This window comes from Urocampus carinirostris, chromosome 7 (genome assembly GCF_059441175.1).
Source record: "Urocampus carinirostris isolate Australia breed hairy pipefish chromosome 7, RoL_Ucar_1.0, whole genome shotgun sequence".
In the NCBI taxonomy this organism is placed as follows: domain Eukaryota; kingdom Metazoa; phylum Chordata; class Actinopteri; order Syngnathiformes; family Syngnathidae; genus Urocampus; species Urocampus carinirostris.
Window position 1 is genome coordinate 38317405 of NC_142355.1, and position 13963 is coordinate 38331367.

At 40.3% G+C, this 13963-nt stretch overlaps 1 protein-coding gene across 1 annotated transcript in view; it reads right to left on the minus strand.

Annotated features, from left to right (window-relative positions):
• Positions 1 to 13963, minus strand: part of b4galnt4a (beta-1,4-N-acetyl-galactosaminyltransferase 4a) — a 216720-nt gene that overhangs the window by 109783 nt on the left and 92974 nt on the right. The gene's annotated exons all lie outside the window — the stretch shown is intronic.

Below are 13963 nucleotides of genomic sequence, written 5' to 3' on the forward strand. Positions count from 1 at the left end.
ATAGATCATGAAGAGATCAATCAACAGGCTCCCGAAGACCGGACTGTGTTCGACAAGGTTGGGACAGCAGAAATCAATGGTAGAGTCTGAGTCACGGGCAAGCTCACTGCAGGCGGTGACAAATCATTGCAGGATATGGACAGACAAGGACAAAACAGGGATGGCTTTTTCCCTCCCAGGTGTGAAAACTTGACCAACATTGGGGTGCTGAGGAAATCCTCTATAATATTTGTCATTTTAGAATAATAATTAAAATTGTGGAAGCTGTTAACTTTGGAGATTTTTGTCAGGCATATCGCACCCGGTGGGCCTGGAGTAGGACCATACATGCTAAGGACAAACTGAGGACAAAAACTGCTTTACAGAAGAGTATTAGGAGAAAAGAAACAGCCCTGGAGGAGAAGCCTAGTATAGTGCAGCCAACAAAAATGTTAGACAGAGCTTGAGAGAAGCAAAGGAGAAATGGATCGAAGATCAATGCTCTAAGTTAGAAGAGTGCCTCAACAAGAACAATTCACAGGAACCCTTTCAGATTGTAAAATACTTCACACAAACAAAACGGGCAAAAGTCAGCAGCATTCAGGATGAAGCAAAGAATAAGCTAACTGAAGAAAAAGAGATAATTAATAGATGGACAGAATACTGCTCTAACCTCTACAACCACCCGACACAGAGAGACCCTGAGATCCTTATGAATTCCGGACCAGGGGAAAGTGACAACTTCCCTATCCACAAAGAAGAAATGGAGGCAGCAATTAACTCACTGAAGAACGGAAAGTCCCCAAGAATCGACAACATCCCATCAGAACTCATACAAAATGGTGGTGAGAAAAGTATAGATTTCTTGACAAAGAATTGCAAAAAGATCTGGAAAACGGGATAGCGGCAATGTGCATGGAAAAAATCGAGAATAATTATACTACCAAAGACAGGAAACCTCCATTCATCCATCCATTATCTGCACTCCTTATCCTCAGTAGGGTCACGGGGTGCTGGAGCCTATCCCAGCTATCTTCGCGCAGTGGGCAGGGGACACCCTGACCTGGTTGCCAGCCAGTCGCAGAGCACACAGGAACAGAGATTTTGCTCGCTCATTCACACCTAGGAACAATTTGGACCGGCCAATTAATCTAACATGCATGTTTTTGGAATGTAGGAGGAAACCGGAGTGCCCGGAGGAAACCTATGCAAGCACAGGGAGAACCTGCAAACTTCACACAGAAGGTTCGATCTCATGACCTCAGAACTTTGCCGTACACGCGCTAACTACTGCGCCGCCGTGCTAGGAAACCTCCAACTATGCTCCGACTTCAGAGCCATTGGTCTCATCAGCCATGTAAGGAAAGTTATGCTAAAGGTCCTACTGAAAGGTCTCAAACCACAGGCTGAAAACATCCTAACCGAAGAGCAGGCAGGTTATAAGGAGGGAAGGAGCACGCTAGAACAGATTTTTAATCAGCACATCCTATGTGAGAAGTTTCAACAACACCAGAGAAACCTCTATCACTTTTCTGTTGACTTCTAGAAGGCATTTGACTGAGTATGGCAAGCCTCTTAATGGGCCACCATGCAAAAGTACAACATGGGCCAGAAACTAGTTTAGACCTTTGAAAAACTGTATGCCAATGCCAACAGTTTCAAACCACAGTCGGTGTGAGACAAGGCTGCATTCTCTCTCCAACTTTAATCAACATCTTCCTGGAGAGTATCAAGTTTGAAGCTCAGTATTGGGGGACACAACATCCCTAACCCCTGTTTTGCTGATAATAAAGCTGGATTGGCAGTATACAAACAGGAACTTAGAGATCTGGTCAATCGTCAGGACAAAAAAAAATCAAGCCAGCATGAGATGGAAATCAGCACAAAAAAACAAAAGTAATGACCAACAATTCTCAAGGTATCACCACAAACGTCACCATCAACCGCTGAGAGCTGGAACCTTTCACCAAATTTAAATATCTCATATCAGAAGAGGAGTCAGAACCAGAAATCATGGCCAGGATAGCTCAAACCACAACCGCACTTGCACGACTTAAACCCATCTGGAGGGACAAGAACAAGACTGTAACAGTGAAATTAAAGATAAAACTTACACAAGTGCTGGTTACTTCCATCTTCCTCTAAGCTTGCAAAACATGGACTCTTACAGAAAAAGTGGAAAAAACTGAGAATTGGATCGTATTAAGAACTGTCTTCAACTGTCCACGGACATAAACTTCAGTGTTATGGTCACGTCACAATATAATCAGGACTGGCCAAGATAATTGTCCAGGGCACATTCAAGGGAGAAGGAGGAGAAGAAGACTGAAACAAAATTGGGCCAACAACATGAAGGAATGGACTGGTGCCAATTTTGCCACAGACAACAACAGGCCATGAACGGTCAACTGTCCAGAGTTGCATCCTCAACTGTGCCCCAACGACCCATGCGGCAAGGGATTCGTGAACCATGGGTAGCAGAAAACAGAAAAACAAATGCAATGACCCACAAACCCCAAGGTATCATCACGAACATCACTGTCAACCACCAAGAGCTTGAACCTGTCACAACATTTACATATTGTATGATGGAGCTGTCGTATCAGAAAACATGTCAGAACCAGAAATCATGACCATGATAGCTCAAACCACAGCCGCTCTTTTCAAACTTAAACATATCTGCAGGGACAACAACATAGCAGTGAAATAAAGATCAGACTTATACAAGCGCTGGTTACTTCTGTCCTTCTAGAGAGACACGGACTTTCACAGCAAAACTGGAATGGTATGGTCACGTGACAAAATCATCAGGACTAGTCAACAAGAGAATTCTCCAGAGCACAGTCAAAGGGAGGCAGAGGAAGGGAACCAACAACATTAAGAAATGGACTGGTACCAACTTTGCCATGACCCAAAACAGGCCAGGAACAATGAAGAGAGCTGTCCAGAGTTGCATCCTCATTGTGCCTTGATGACCTAGGCGGTTAAGGCATTCGTGAACCTTGATTTCTGGAAAAGGAACAAAATTGACTATACTGCAAGAGAAAAGACAGTGGTGAAAGAACAAGACTCAAAGGTAAGTATAAGGGTGGTGTGGGTGGAGTTTAAAAGCCTCAACTAATTGGTCCTCTCCATGAATTCGACTAACAGCAATTATAGTATCAAGCGGCAAGAGGTGTGAGGTCTGCTTCATCTGGATTGGACGCTAGCAAACCGATTTCAGGGCGCACACATCTCAAAAGGCCTATATTCATGAATTGAATGAGTCCAAAATGTATTTAATTAGGTCAGTCAGACTATACATAGTGATACCTTAAGCTTCAAATCGAATGCATTACTTTGTATTAAATGATGAATAAAATATAGAATAATTAAATGCATTTCATTTATTTTGCAAGAATGCAGAATGTACCTCTATTGACTTGCAGAGCCTCCACTTAAAAGAAGCATTTTTTTTTTTTTCAAATCCAGTCTCACTACCATGTTGAGTATTTCATACTGCATTTTAAATATTGTGATAAAGGATAAACAACACTTTCCTAGCTGATAGATTTGTTTAACTGTATGATTGTTTGCAGTGTAGTGCTATTAAATAATTACTCATTGGGAAAATCATTGATTTTTTTTCAACAGCTTGTTTGGAGGTAAGAATTCCAGACATTTATTTTTAGAAGTTAGCAAGGTCAACTGTTCTGTTAAAAACTCTACCTGAGCTCGCATTTTGATACAAGAATTTGTCAGATGAGTGTAATATCCCAGATGGGCGGAGGTGGTAAGAACATAAAGAGGCTCACAAATGAAGTACTTGATCTGAGGAATTTGATATCATACTAAAGGAAACTATGGCCGCTGAAAAGTTTTTGCAAAGTTCATACATCGTTCAAAAGCTATTTTGAAGAATCTTAGATTATTATTTTTTTTAAATTAAAATTAAAAGCTAGAAACGCACTTGTTTTTTCTAAAGAAAGAGGATGGTTCAAGCTTTCTTTTACCGATATAGCTACAGAAATAAATGAATGGCAACAATTGGCTGGCACTCCCAATTTGAAAAAAAAAACAAAAAAACAAAAAAACCATCTGGCATTGAATGAGTCTACTTCTTCTAAAATGCCCAGAAAGTCGTCCATCTAAAGTGCTTATTGCAGTGAAATCTTGAAATAATATTTCAGGTTTGTTGACTGCCTACACTTCAGAGTTTGACCATTTCTCTTCAATATTGAATGCACGCATTTACAATGAGTAGCCTCACAGGTTGCTGAGGAAACTGGAGAAACAAAATATCAATTATAGAGGCCAAAAATGGGACGTTTAAAGGTTTGAGTGACATATTATCCCATCTAACATTGACAGCAAAAATATATGCATGGCAGGTTGTCGGTTTGGTAATACAGTTGAATGCCCTTTTGTTGCAAGGTGTAGTGTGCATCAAAGTGGCATTTTTTCTCTTTGGACCTTCTCTTTTACTCTTTCTAAGTGAACATGATTCATTGAATTCAGACGTTCAAGGGAATGAAATAACTGTTATTTGTCAGAATAGTGCATAAGCATTACATTTAAATAATTAAAAAAAAAACTTTCCACCTCCTATGGTCAAAGTGGAGCAATACCGCAAATGATGGGCAAATGGCATGTAACTCATGTGCAAGATGCATTCATCCTCAGGAGAGGAGGTTGGGCTGATGGACTAAGTGCCTCATGGGGTATCTATTTCCACTTGGCTGGCTCCAGATCCAATCATCAACCAACCAGCATGGGGGAGAGACCACTACCACAAACTGATTTTTCTGGAGCACAGCTACCAGAATGTATGTGACACCTGCAGAAATTATTCCTGTAGCAGATCTCCAAGGTCATTTGGAAACCAAGCGATTATATTATCTTGGCATTCCCTTGACCCAGCAGTATTTCCGAGGATACAACGTGTGTTTATTAACTGCTCAGTTCTGTCTGCCTGCACCCTTGTTGGACTCAGGCTGCCACAGATCACTGCAACCTCTCATCCCCCATTAACTATCATCAAAGCCAGGGAGATGTTTTGTGGTCAAATATATAGTTTTAAAAGAAACTGAAGTTTAACAAAGTGGCATAGCCTCTAGTGTTTATGAGCTGTAGTAAAATTTACACAAAGTTTGATTAGAATATTGTGAAGCTATTGTTATCGCAAAAAGCTAATGAGTGACCTTGATTGTAGGTATTAACGTAGAATACAAACAGGAACTTGGTGTCGTACCAGCTGATGAAATGTTGAGGTCCCAATATATCCTCTTACATTGTGCTAACCACCTAAATTTTTCTGAAGTCCTCTTTGACTTAAAGAATAATCATAACTAGTTTTCATCGCCATACACAGAAGATGCACAATTGTAACGTTTCAAACAAGCAACATGGCTTACATTGGTCATACTACATATCCTTATTAAAATGTAATCAATGGCATACTAGGAGGTGTCACAATGCAAAATTGCACTGAGAGTCTCTGACCTGACCTTCAGCACCCATTTCAGATCGATGACTAAAATAGTCCTTGACCTGCTGAGCGCTATCTGCAGGGTTGAGGCTTGAATTATTTAAGCAGACTAGGAGAAACTTGTCAATGCTTTTATCTCCAGTATTTCTTATTACTATGGTTCTGTGACTCTTGATGCAAAAGACAAAAATAGATAAAGCATATTCAAAACATTGCAGCTCCGGTTTGGATGCTGAATACATATTAAACATATTTGTTGACTAATAATTTGTCGGGTTTTGACTTTAAGGTAAACATTGTGACGCTGTAATTATCTGATATGCAGCGGGCTAATGGAATTATGCGCCAACTGCAGCAAAAGCGGCCACACAGTACTTTTGTAATTTTTAATTACATTGCTTTGCTTCTTGTTAGCTGTTGTTCTTATACATGCATTCAGTTTCTGAGCTAATGCTTGTGTGGAGAAAATCGCCTAAAGAATGATATAATTGAAAATCACTACAGCTAACTATGGAGTGTATGTGAAAATAGACATCTATTCACACTCAACCTTGTAGATTCTGTAAATATGTTTTGAGTAGAGAAAGAATAAATACATAGATCCCTCGCTACTTCGCATTCGGGTAATGGATGGTTCACTCCTTTGCGGATTTTTAATTGAATTGAATTGTCTTTAATGTCATCGATATCAATGTATTGTGAATTGTGTTACTGATAGACAGCATTGGGGAGGGCTGTGTTGGGTTGGGTTGTAATTTATGTTCTGACACTTATTTTTTCAATCTTCACCAAATAGATTTTTTTTTAACTTAAAATGAGGCGTATGCCTGGTAAGCATGAGATAAATATAATGATGACCAACTATAGAAATAAAGACTTGACTATTTCAATAATACAAATAAAATAAATATTTCAAGATATTATGGGCTTGTGAGTACCGAACAAGGCTGTATGGTGTTACAAGTAAGCTGGAAATAATGGCTGACAACCAACTATATACCACAGGGATGGGGTCTGAACAAAACAAAACTTAAATCAGCCCTTTAAGAGTGTTTATGATAAAGACCTAAAGAACAAACAAATCCCCCACATTCCAGCTTCACACCACTTCTTTGTCCACTTTGGCCAGTACTGATGAAACTCAAGAACTTCTAGCTAAAAATACCATGTAAAAAGCTGAAGAGACTGAATAACAGCTGAATGATGAATCCATTTATCAAGAAGTACGGTGATAATGTCACAAAGTAAATAATTACACATTATTTATATGAATAATCATGAGGTGCATTATTAATGACTAAATAGGTGAAGGAAATATTAATGACTGGAAAAATAAAAAGGTTATAATTGAATATATCCAACAATGTTGACCAATTGTGCAGTGACACATTTAAGTATTAAAACAACGCCTTGATAAATACACTAAAACAAATTTATATCAACTACTTTTTATTAAACACTTCTGTGCAAGGGTGTCCTTGAAACATCTTAGTTCCAAAGGACAAAAGCTCACTTATGAAACAAAAGCCTTGAAGTTGAAGAATTTGAAGGAGAAGGACGCTTAAGAAAAGAAACTTGCATGGGTGGATTTAATTTCTCAATGTTTTCAATTACATCATACAAACCCAAATGTGGTCTATAATTAGTCATTGGCAGGACTGTCTATTACTGTAAAACGCAACTAATTCAGGTCATCACAGATCTCATGACAAAATGAGAATTGTTTTCTGACACAAAATTGCAAAAAAGTCTTTCTCACTTTAATAAGACCGATAGCTGTGTTTTCATCAATTAATGGAATTAGATGAAACTGGACATCCGTTTCCACCCTTTAAAACGTGTTTTTAACAGTGTCATGCCACACATTTCACACCTAGGCCTTCAGTGATGGCCTTACATGTCGTTCGCGGCTCTTGAAAGTGATCAACAGGAGCCAATCCACCAACATAAGCGAGTCCTTTCAAGAAGCGTTTTCTTCTTGTGATTGGTCAACATGCTTGTTTTTTTATCAGTGATTCTGTACTGTAGACTTTAAATTTGTTGAGTGAAAAAAAGGTACAAATTGTTTTGTATTTCTTATTTTTCTGTACATCGTCAAATATTTTGAATGATGTTTTCTGGGTTTTTCAGAGATAATGTGGTTTTCAGAGGTTCTGAGTTGATTGACAGTAAAGTTGCTTACTAAAACAAAGTTCAATATTTAAATGACCGGAGTGAAAATATAAATGCTACTGTATTTTCACAAACATAGGATGCACAGTCTCCATAGCTGGTTCTATTTATGTATTTAACACATAAACGGGACGAACGATAGGGCGAGCGTGCCCTCGGTTGTGACTGCTTATGTGCTGAAAAATGACAAACCCCCCTGCATGAAATGTCCCCCCTCGCGCACACAAGGTACAAATACTTAGATTTCGTACAATTAGACATGAAGGCGTTTTACTAACTAACGCGAGGGGGGCGTTTCATGCAGGGGGAACGGGGGGCATTTTTCGGCACAACACCGCTGGCAAGTTTTTGCAATAAGAAGGGATTTAGGTTTGTGGATAACTGGCCTGCTTTCTGGGGCCGACCTGACCTGCTGAGGAGAGACGGCCTTCACCATAACTGGGAAGGTGCACACACTCTTTCTAAAAATATAGATTACTCTTTAAGCCTTCCATGACAGGGTACACCAGTGCAGGCCAGGTCACAGGTGATTAGTGAACCTGTAACCATGGGTGTGGAGTCTGTAACGCTAGAGCTAACTAGCGCTATGCTAGATTCATGCAATTCACATAGATTTTGTAGTTTAGAGCGTTCTACTGACTGCACCATGCACCCTGATTTATACTCTTCTATAGCATCTTCTTCTGTGCTTCTTACCTCTGTTTCTCCCTTGTTAGGTGAGGAGGGAGAAGAAATAACATTATTTTCTACCAATAGTCACCCTGCTACTCCACCTGTCAACAATATTCCTGTGGTATGGAATTCGGGCCGCATCTGCCGTCATGCAAGGCACAAGACCCGGACCGGCAGTATAATCCTGTGGAGGTTACCATTAAGGTTCAAAACTCGCGAAAGGTTTCAGCTCAGTCCACAGTGCTGAAGCTTGGCCTTCTGAATATTAGATCACTAGCCTCCAAGGCTTTACTTGTCAATGACCTTATTAATAAACACAATCTTAACCTTATTGGCCTTTGTGAGACCTGGTTAAAACCAAATGAGTTTGTAGTGTTAAATGAGGCTTCTCCCCCTAACTTTGTGAGTTTGCACTTGGCACGACCATGCAAAAAAGGTGGAGGTGTTGCTCTTATATCGGAAGATAAGTTGAAATTTACTCCTAATACCCCTACTAGTTTTAAAACGTTTGAAGCACTTGTTATGAGGTCCTTAATGTCAACACCAATTTATTTAGTTGTTGTGTATCGCCCACCTGGACCATACTCAAATTTTTTGGAAGAATTTTCGGAACTGTTAACAGACTTAGTAACTTATGCGGACAATGTTGTAATTATTGGTGATTTTAATGTTCACATAAACTTCTCATCAAATTCACTTGCAATTGCATTTAAGTCACTGATTGATACATTTGGTTTCAATCAAATGGTCGATGTGCCCACTCATAAAGATGGGAACACTCTAGATCTCGTCCTGAACCGTGGCGTAGTAGCCTCAAATGTTACAGTGTTACCGTATCCTAATGCCATCTCTGATCACTATCTTGTTAAATGTGAGGTGCTGTTTAATGGTTTCTGTGATAAGGAAAATTTAGGCTTTAGCAGTCGCAATATCCGCCCTAAAACGGTGTTAGCCTTAAAAGAATTATTACCTACGGTAACTGCAGCCTTCCCTTCGTACACTGGGTCTGTTGACTCACTTACAAACAACTTCAATACTGCTTTGGTTAATGTTCTTGATTCTGTGGCGCCCCTAAAGTATAAATTCCGACCCAAGAAGAATACACCTTGGTTTACTGAAGAAACTAGGTTACTCAAACAAAGTTGCAGAAAAATTTAACGAAAATGGCGCACTACTAAGCTGGAGGTTTTTCGACTGGCCTGGTGTGACAGTTTGCTGAAATATAAAGTAGCTCTTGCCTCAGCTAAAGCTTCGTTTTTCTCTAAGATTATTGTTAAACATAAGAATAATCCGAAATTTTTGTTTGACACAGTGGCGAAACTTACCAGACAACAACTTAACCCAATTGGTTGCACTTATTCTGCTAACGACATTATGGAATTTTTTAATAAAAAGATTCAACTAATCAGGAATGAAATTTTAAAAGAACGCTCTGTTTCCTCCTCCTATATCAAAGATGTGGAGGTGTTAGGTATGGACCGTGTCGGCGGTTGTTCAGAAACATTCTCCAGTTTCAATGATTTGTCCCTTGATAATCTAACACAGATGGTCAGTAGGGCCAAACAAACTAGAGCTAAGATTCATGGCCCGAGCCCGAACCCGAACCCGAACCCGAGGCAATTTCGGGCCGGGTCGGGCCTGAAATGTCAGTCATACGGTCGGGTCGGGTCGGGTTCGGTCCTGCTTTTTTTTTTTTTTTTTTTTTTTTTTTTAAATTAATTAATAATTATAAATATATGTTCATTAAAAATATATACTTAAACTATGTATGGATACTAGACCAAGGAATACTTGTTATAAAATAAATAATTTGGATAAAACGGAGAAGGAGCTGTAATTGCTTTTAACGGAGCCAGAGCATGCTCTGTGCACGTGACGTGACGTGAATGCTGTCCTCTTAATAATCTTCCCCTCCGCAAATTCGCGTGATTTTGGCCTGGTATCCCCGATATGGAGTCGGACCAACAAGAAGTTAAGGATAAACTCAAGAGAGGAGAACTGACGAGGAAAACGCACTCTGGTAAGAGTTTTAATAAGCGTTTTATATAGAATACGATCGCTTTTGTCGGAAGTGTACATTGACGTTGGTGACATTTTCATCCGCGTTAAAAAACGCAATTTGCAGAATAAAATCACGCTTTATTGTTTAAATAAACGCGTTATATAGACTAGGATCTCCCAATTATTATAATTAGCTCGCTTTATTGTTTTAATAAGCGTTTTATATAGAATACGATCAGGGGGGGGGGGGATTTGCATAGGAGTCGGAAAAGGGCACAACACGTCAACACCCCCTCAATGATAGTGCCGCGCTAAAATCTTAAGGACGTACTACTACTGCTGCTGTGGATTATGGCCCAATGATCAAGTCGTCAAAATGACGGACGCCCTTAAATGTTTTCGCTACCTCAAAAAAAAAAAAACGTCAATGACAGATTGTCGCTTAATGTAACATCTGCAGTGCAGACACAGAAATATAAAAGATGTAAATGTTTATACAGTTTTATTTAACTTAGGCCTAGATGTTGTAACAAAAGGCAGAGTTTAATTTGTTATCATAAATCACCCCTCCTTATAAATAAAATATGTAATTTCGGGCCCCCTCGGGCCGGGCCAGCAAATCCAGTTAATTAGTCGGGCTCGGTCCGGGTCGGGTTTAATACCCCTCGGGCCTGCGTCGGGCTCGGGTGCTTTTTTTGGGCCCGATCTTACCTCTAAAACAAACTACGTGCCTGCTTGATCCGTTTCCAGCTTCACTGGTGAAGGATCTGTTTGGGATCTTAGGACCATCAGTTTTAAATATTATTAATATATCGCTATCCTCGGGTATTGTTCCTGTAGCCTTCAAGTCTGCCGTCATTAAACCCACGCTTAAGCGACCTAACCTTGACCCAGAAAGCCTAGGTAATTATAGGCCAGTGTCAAACCTGCCAATTTTTGCGAAATTACTTGAAAAGGTCGTTGCACAGCAGCTAAATAACTTCATGTCAGAAAATAACCTTTTTGAAACTGTCCAGTCAGCATTTAGGGCAAATCACTCTACTGAGACAGCCCTGGCTAAAGTAACCAATGATCTCCTTTTAACAATAGATTCCGGTGCCTCATCAATGTTACTGCTGCTGGATCTCAGCGCTGCTTTTGATACGGTCGACCACAAAATATTATTGGTTCGTCTAGAACGCATTGGTATCTCAGTAACTGTACTCTCGTGGTTTAGGTCCTACCTGTCAGACAGGATGCAATGTGTTAACTATGGCAATCTGACCTCTAAACAATCTAATGTCCCCTGTGGTGTTCCTCAAGGCTCTGTACTTGGCCCCCTTCTTTTTAGTATTTATATGATCCCGCTTGGTGACATTATCCGCAAGTATAATATTAGTTTCCATTGCTATGCAGATGACACTCAACTGTATGTGCCACTGGAAAAAACTGGACATTTAAGTGGTAGAAATCTGGAGGCTTGCCTTACTGAGATTCAAAGATGGATGTCAAATAATTTTTTACGCCTTAACCTAGAAAAAACTGAAATGTTGATTATTGGTCCAGCTCACTGTCGTCAGTTGTTTTCAAACTCTACCCTGAACTTAGACAAATGTAATATCACCCATAGTGACTCGGTCAAAAATCTAGGTGTTATATTTGATCCTAATCTGTTGTTTCAGTTACACGTGAAAAATATTACTAGAATAGCTTTCTACCACCTCCGTAATATTGCGAAGATTCGTTCGATGCTGTCCCAATCAGATGCAGAGATTTTAATTTACGCGTTTATTACTTCTTGGCTTGATTACTGTAATGTATTGCTTTCTGGTCTCCCGATGTCTAGCATTAAAAGTTTGCAGCTGGTTCAGAATGCGGCAGCTAGACTTTTGACTAAGACCAAAAAGTTTGAGCATATTACTCCTGTATTGGCCAACTTGCACTGGTTCCCAGTCCACTTAAGGTGTGACTTTAAGGTTCTCTTATTAACATATAAATGTTTGCATGGGCTTGCACCCTCTTATCTCTCCGATTTGATTTCCCCCTATGTTCCTGCACGGAGTCTGCGCTCGGAAAATGCCGGTCTACTTGTGACTCCGAGAGCCAAGAAGTCTGCAGGCTCGAGAGCGTTCTCCATCCGGGCCCCGGTGTTATGGAACGCCCTGCCTCTGGAGATAAGATCTGCTACCTCACCGGAAGTTTTTAAACCGAGGCTTAAGACACACTTCTATTCCAAAGCATATGATTGATGCCCACCTCATATTCTGTTTTGTCCTGTCTTTTTCCGACGCCTGCCTGGCTGATACGAAGGAGAAGGATGATTTGGGATGGGTCAGTGGACCAGCGTCTGACCTGCAGCATGTCAACCCCTGCATTTACCAGCTGGCAGAGACGGGAGGCAGTGTCGTGGCCGTCATAGACTTTCTGGACTGGTTTGCAGGCTGGGGGCGTCGTTGATGTCTTGCACTTTCCGGACATGTTCAACATCTTACCTAATGTTTACTATTATGTGTACAGTAATGCTCATTGTAATTCACCCTGGTCAATCCTGGAAGGGGGATTACCACATGTGAGGTCCTTTCTCAAGGTTTCTCTTTTCTCCTCACACTGAGGTTTTTGAGTTGTTCCTTGCCTGCATGCTGGTTTAAGATCAGGTAATTGTGTAATTTGTAATTGTAATCCTGTGCAGTCCTTTGAGACATTTTTGTGATTAAGGGCTATATAAATAAATGTGACTTGACTTGACTTGACAAAGTAAATCACTCAGATAAAAAGAGTTTGTCAGCTTCCTCCACTTGCGACCCTTTGTTTCATTAATCTTCAATTCTCTCGTAGCTGCTCGGTTCCCATGTTCTTCCGCGTAGTGTAGACATCAACACACCGTGGAAGATCAAAATATGGAAAGCATTCAAAGGAGGGAAAGTGAGGTTTTGGATGTATTTAATATTTGAGGCAGAAACTCTGTTCTGCTTCGGGCAGCACAATAACTTTCAAAATGTTGGATACGCTACGACGTTATCATCCATAAGCACATCTGCTAGCAATTTGCTTGTGCTGTCACACGTCCTCTAACGTGTAAGCGGGATCTGGTGGCAATCAAACAGGAGACCCATAAAAGTCACAGGAGATGCATAGAAGTCGCATTTAGTTGGAAATGTGAACGATCTCACAAAAACATCAGATTTCACGCAAAAATCAGAATTGAGCATTGATTTCTGCAGTGTGAACAGCAATTGTATTGTGTCCTCAGCTACGCCAGCCATCACATACAGGGCGCACTGCAAGATAGGGCGCGCCGCACAATATGAATAAAATCTGAGACCTATATGTGCGCTTTATGGTCGTAAAAATACGGTACTCCAGTTTAGTAGAATGATTTTAGACTTTGGTGTATAACCACCCCCTCGCTGCCGTTTCCCATGGCCTTCCAGAAGGCTTTCATTTTGCCAACTCGAAATCATATTGGCTAAACCAACAGCGCTATCATCACCAATGTTGAGCTACATACAGGCGGCCTTCACAAGCACTTCTGAAGGCCTCCGAGCAGATTTCTGAGCCTAGCAACAAGTAAAAGCTAAAATGTGATTGGTGAAATGCCTTAATATGAAAGTACATATCTGGAAACAGCGACACTTAGGAAATGTTTAATGAGTATTTATAGACAAAATATAATTACATCACATGGTCTAGATA